The sequence below is a fragment of the Theobroma umbraticum genome, unplaced genomic scaffold (genome assembly GCF_002168275.2).
Source record: "Theobroma umbraticum cultivar Fairchild unplaced genomic scaffold, ASM216827v3 scaffold_147.0, whole genome shotgun sequence".
NCBI lineage: Eukaryota > Viridiplantae > Streptophyta > Magnoliopsida > Malvales > Malvaceae > Theobroma > Theobroma umbraticum.
In genome coordinates, this window is record NW_018397259.1 from 1,320,221 (window position 1) to 1,326,888 (window position 6,668).

Here is a 6,668-nt window from a genome sequence, read left to right on the forward strand (position 1 = left end):
CCCAGAATGCAAGGAGTCACAATTTTGGATGAATTTTCCTAGGCTTGGAATCCGAATTAAGGGTCCATCAGTATGATGGGAGAGCCTTGATTTTAAGAATCCAAGATTTTTAATTTAAATAAATAAATTTATTATACAATAAATTAGTCAGAATATAAATACAAGTATAAAAAATATAAACAATGGATGATATATAAAAAAATAAATGACATATACTCATTTAAGTTGTCCAAAAACAAAAATGAAATTATGAAAATAGTAATACTCATAACAATAAGTAAATTGATAAGTAAGTAGAATGTTCGATGATGGAAAATTCAAAATAATAAACATGTTTAAAACATAAAAGTTAAATATTAGATTATGTAGAATATATACAATAAATTATAAGAGTTATGAAAAGGAGATAGGATAAATAATAAAAAGAGGAAACATTGGATCAAAACATATACAATTATGAAACAAAACATCTTGTTTAAAGGACAATAACGTTTGAATAAAATTTTTATATAACAAGAGAGGTATACACTTAAACAACATAGAAATACATAATTCATAAGGAACAATAAAGAGGAAAACCTTAAAGAAATAACAAAGAAATTATAGGAAGATTTGGATATAAAATCATAAATTTCATAAACATAGCATGCATCATTCTTGCATCATAAATACCATGGCATATAGATACTTATATTTATGAATATAAGTCCCGATGATGGGATCTTCCGTAAGATTTTGAGAAGGTAAGTTTCTTTTGAAAAGTTCCCAAGGTGAAAGAATATTTTTGAGTCCCACAAGTACAATGAGAAGACTCGAAAAATATCTTTTATAAAAAAACTTTTGCTCATAATAGATTTATATTCACGAAAGTATAATTTTTTCTAAAAAGCACCGAGGATGGGATTTATTCTTCAAATTTACGAAGGTAAATTTCTCGAATAATTTCCTAGGTGAGAGAGTATCTCCGAATCCCACCAATATGATGGGTGAATCAGAAAAATATCCTCAATAAAAGGTTATTCATTTGACATTATTTGAATTTTATACCATGCATATCATGAATACCTCATGTTCATGCCAAACCCATAAAGGCAAATAAAAGTTTTTAATAAAATAAACGATGAAATAAATGTATAATAATTAAGAAAACATAAAAAATTTAAGAATTAAAGCTCCAATTAGATAATATATTGTCAAATGGTATCGTTCGTGGAACGAACGTTATGGTGATACTAAATTTTTTCAGACGTAACCGTAGTCCCGAACTCAGTCCTAAAAAATGTAAACCAGTTTAAAATTCTCTCGACAAATTTAAAGTTAATACAAGATCTTGTCGATTAAAATTGAGTCAATAGGTGACCAATCACACTTAGAAAAAAGATTGGTGATGACTCCTAGTTTTGTCCCACGTCTAGCGGTTGGGTTCTCGAACTTGCACGTTATGACAAAGCTGATATAAAAGATAAGCCAAGTCGAAATACAACAGAGATCTCTTGAGGAGCATATTTCATAATTATTTGAACATCACAATTATTTGAAAATCTAAAAAAAGTCCAAGGTGAACCATAGTATTCAAGTAATGTTTTCTCATCACATTTAAATATTATAAACTTGAAAAACATATTAAAAACAGATAAAATTAATCCACAAATGAAAATCAAAACTGAACCATAGTATTTAAGTTATTTTTTATGACATTCGAATATTGTAAACACATAAATGTTGCATGAAGAGTAACAATAAATTGATCTACTTTTTATGATAACAGAGTAATAGTAGATAAATAATGTCCCAAAAATTTATATATCAATATATAAAACTAATAAATGAACAACATAAATAAATTAATAATACAAATATAGAAGATTAAGGCAAACAAAAAGCAACACGAAAACATAATAAAACAAAAAGAAAAAGAAGCAGAACCCCAAAGAACAAATGAACATGAGCAACATAAAAACAAATAACACTTAAACATGGTGCAAGAATCCAAAGTTCAATTCAATAGAAACTAAGCAGACAAAAAACTCGAAGTAACCAAACCAAATAATAGGTTCACCATATTAAAGGCGAAAAAACTTCAAAATACAGAAGAAAACTCAAAAATGCAATTGAACGAATTCAACAAAAATACAACATTAGTTTGCCCAAATAATAAAAATTTTAAAACAAAAATAGAAATTCACAAACAAAAACATCAAAATGCAACTAAAAAACATAAAAGTGTAGACAAACAATACGAATCCTAAAAAAATATATGCATTGCACAACTTTATAAATTTGTGGTGATAATATGAATATACTAATATTTAATAAAAAAATACATAACAATATGTATCCATATGTATATATGGATATACAGTATATATTTTAATCAGCCAAACAAAAGCAGACATTTTTAAAAATAGAAAGAAAAACATAAAAACAATAAATATAATAGCAAGTGAAATCAAAGAGAAATGCTGAAAATATAAATAGGCTATTAATAACAATACCAATCCACATAAAAAAATTAAATGGCAACATTACCAAAGAGCATGGAACCCCAAAAATAAAGATAAATCAAATTTAGAAAAGAAGATAGTGAGACAAACTACTGAAACAATAATAGAAACAAAACCCACAAAAAAAGAGTAAGAAAAAGGCAAGAAAAAAAGTAAAAGTGAGGAGCAAGAAAATCACAGAAAAAGATGAAAAAAAAATAAGTGTGAATTAGAAAAAAAATCAGAGAAAAAAAGAAACCCAGAAACCCAAACCCAAAAAAATATTTGTAGAAAACAATCAAAATATCAAACAACAAGTAATAATCAAGACAACAAAAAAGCAAAAAAGAAGAAGCAAAACCCCAAAAAAAATCTACAGCAAAAAAAAACAACCAACCAAAATCTAAAAATAAAAGAATAACATTCGAAGCAGCAGAAATAAAACAAGAAAATAGTAGAAAAAGAGGAAAAAAAATCAAAAGAGTAAATGAGACAAAAAAGCAGGAAAAAAAACCCACAAAGCCAAATAAAAAAACAACCAATTGAAATGTGAGAAAAAATAACAATAGAGAAAAGAGCAAGAAAGTTGAAGAAGAAAAAAAATAAGAGAGAAGAGACACTGAAAAGAGCAAATGAAACAAAGCAAGAATGAGAGAAATTTCTGAAAGAAAGATGAAGAAATGGAGAAACCAGAGTGAAACAAATATATTAACAAAAAGAGAGAAAGAAAGACTAATGGAGAACTCTGATTAAGAACATGTCACAATTATCAAAAAACCCTTAACCTATACATTAGAAAGATAAAAAAAAAACCCTCCATTCTCTACAAAATATTGTTTGTATCCCAAAATTAAACTCATGAAAAAGATAAAAAAATCCTCTTTTTTTTAACAAAATATCACCTGTGTTCCAAAGTTGAAGTCAAAATCAATCTTGTCGACATGACGGTTAATTGAGAACGATTACCACCTCATTGGAATAGCTTTTAATTGTAGTAGATTTCAAGAATTACATGTTTCTTGTTGTCTTATTTCACTAAAACTCCATTTAAGCTTTCTTGCATAAGATCCTAAACCCTTAATGGAACTTGTTCACTAATTGGACATTGATCTTTTCGACCAACAAGATGTTCCTTACATTTATGAATCCCACCCCATTTAAACATATTTTCATAATACATACATTTAATTTGTAATTTTTCTCCATTTTTAAAGGCTTGAATTGTTTAAGTGCAAAAGGTTTTTTCAATTAGATTAGGAAAGAAACTAATTAAGTTTTTTTTATATATATTTTTGTTTTAAACCCTTAAGCTAATAATTTTTTGACATGTAGTTGAGAAAAAAGGAAACACACAATTCCTAATTAGCAACATTTAATGCTAGGTCATTTGCCACGTGATAGTGATGTCATCAAAATGACATGTCAAATTGTCACGTGGCAGATGACATGGCATAAAAGTGCCAACTATACCATTGGCTAACGAAAGTTTGTCAACAATTAGTGAAAGGTTATTTGAATCCAAAATAAAAGTTTAAGAGCTTAATTAAATGTAATAACAGGATATGGGTTTAATTGATTTTTTTGCTATTATTCAAGGATCTATTTAGGTATTTAGCCTAAAAATATGATGGGAATAAATCCTGAAAAAATATGATGTCTACATCCAACTTTTCCTCTTTTCTCTTAATTGTCCCAAATCTTTTCTTGTCTTCTTTAACCCCATTTTCTTCATTTTTTTCCATTTACTTCACTTTTTTTTTCCTTTCTTTCAATCTCTCTTTCATTCTTCTTCATCTACATGAATTTGTAGCTCAAAAACTTCATTTTTCCCTCATTGGCCAAAATTCTATGAAAGAAAATATCTTCATTCTTTTTCCCATTCTTTTTCTCTCTTTGTCCCTCTTCTTCTATCCTTCACACTCTTTGAAATATCAAGGTTTTTAGCTTCCAATCTCTTTTTTAAAGTTAGTCAAAGTAAGATTTCAGCTCACAAACTCTTTGGTTTTGTTCTTTTAAATTTTTAAAAATTATTTTCTAATTTTTCATAATTTTTCTTTTTTAAAAATATTAGGTTTTGTTGATTTTTCCACCACCAAGCTCACCAAGGTAAGGAAACTTTAAATTTGAGTTGTTAGTTCAATAGGTTAATGAAATAGACAAGAATTCTAGGTTAGATTTTAGGTTTGGATGTAATTTAGTTAGTGTATAGTTATTAGGTTTATGACTGAGCGAAACAAAGTTATTAGGTTTATTAAGTCTAAGGTTCCATTAATGATTCAAGGCTTAAATTGAAATGAGGTCTTAGTGGATTGATAATCAATGTCAAGAAGCGATCACACTTGTGGTGAGTGGATATGTGTTTTGAAACCTATGTTGATATATTGAGCATGTATGATTTAAATACCAATATCATATGCAAGTTTATCAAATGCATGATTTATGAAATTTTAATGAAATTTCCATGCATTTCAAATGTTGGTTTCCAAGAATTATGATTCATGATTGAATGTTTTGATGCATGATTTAAATATGTTTTACAACACAATTATAGTAAATCTGTGTATTATGTAGTATTTAAAATGCCTAGGAGACAAGCATTTGACTTGTTTTAAATATCTCTTAGAAAAATGAAAGAATAGGATGAATGTGTAAAAATTGATGTTGAAAATACCAATTATGGATATAAAATGCATTTAGTTGATTTTTATCAAATGCATAACTAGAAGCTTGATGCTTAATGATAATATGAATGATTTTTTATAAGTGTAGAAACATATTTTGTACCGATACAAGGAGTTAAGGACCCATAAGTTAGTGGCAGAATAAACACTAGCCTCTGTGCAAAAAGTCATAAACTCTCACTAGCAAGAATGATGGCGCTAACCATGTGTGGTGCAGGAAGAGAGCATATGATTAAGGGTCATAATGCATTCACATGGTATCGTGCGACACATCAATGGTTATATACATCAAGCGTTTATAGATAGCAAGGCTATCACTTTATTTGAAGGTTGAAGTACCCATAGAATATGATGATGATTCTTCTTGAGTAGTATCCACAAATGGTAAAATATTCCTAGTAAAAGTATAACTTTCAAATGATTTTCTTGTGTGAATATTTTTGTAATTGAAAAGGTATTTCTTTACTTGCCTAAATGCATGTATCATGTCTCAAATTAAGCACATTAAATGAGATTTTATGTTGTTCATGTTGTCCCCAAGGTAAGGTTGTTTTATAGTCTTGTTTTGCTTCAAAAGCTATGAAAAGTCTGGATTTTAAGAATGAAGGATAGATACCTATCAAAAAAGCATCGATACCTAGAGAATAGAATGCATTCTAGAAACATTCTGCTATAAAAGTATTAATATTTACCCCTCAAGTATTGATACCTGAAAGATAGAAGGCATCCTGTCGTAAAAGTATCGATACCTACAATCCAATTTTCCAAAATAAAACATTTTTAAAGATTGTTCAATATTGATTGTACAACCACTTCACAAATATTCCAAAAAGTTATGAAACGTTAAATTGCATTCCAATGACTTTCAAATTGCTTCATTCTTACCCAATTTATACATGAACATCAAATTAATTCAAATTCCTTTCTTAAAAATACCTGTTTAACTCATGTTGTGCATTAGCAAGTTTACTGATCCAAATACTAGAAATTAAAGGGGAATTTACATTCATTACATTCCATTCAAATGACATGTCTACAAACTAACTTGCATAATTTAAATGTAAAAAGTTTTATGCTAAAAACTTGTGTGTTTAGCTTGTTTCACTTCCTTATATTCATTCATTGAGTTTTACGCTCCCCCCTCTAATACATGTTGTGTTTTAAATTCTATAGCGAGATTGGTTCTTCATTCGTAGAGAGGATTCTAACTACACTTTGGTAGGTTTATTTATGACATTTGGTAGATCTCAATAGCATTCCTCAAGTCCACTCTGCTGTCTGTGTCGAATACTTATTTTGTATTAATGGTGTTGATATGCAATAAAATGATTTGTATGGTATTTAAATACATATATTATAATGGTCTAGTTAAGCACAATGGAGGTGCATTGAGACGTATATGAGTACATGTATGATTAATGATGAGACAGTAGGAAATCCTTATTTATTATATGGACTTTATTCATTTATTTATTTTTTAGATTGGGAGAAGAGAGATTCAAAT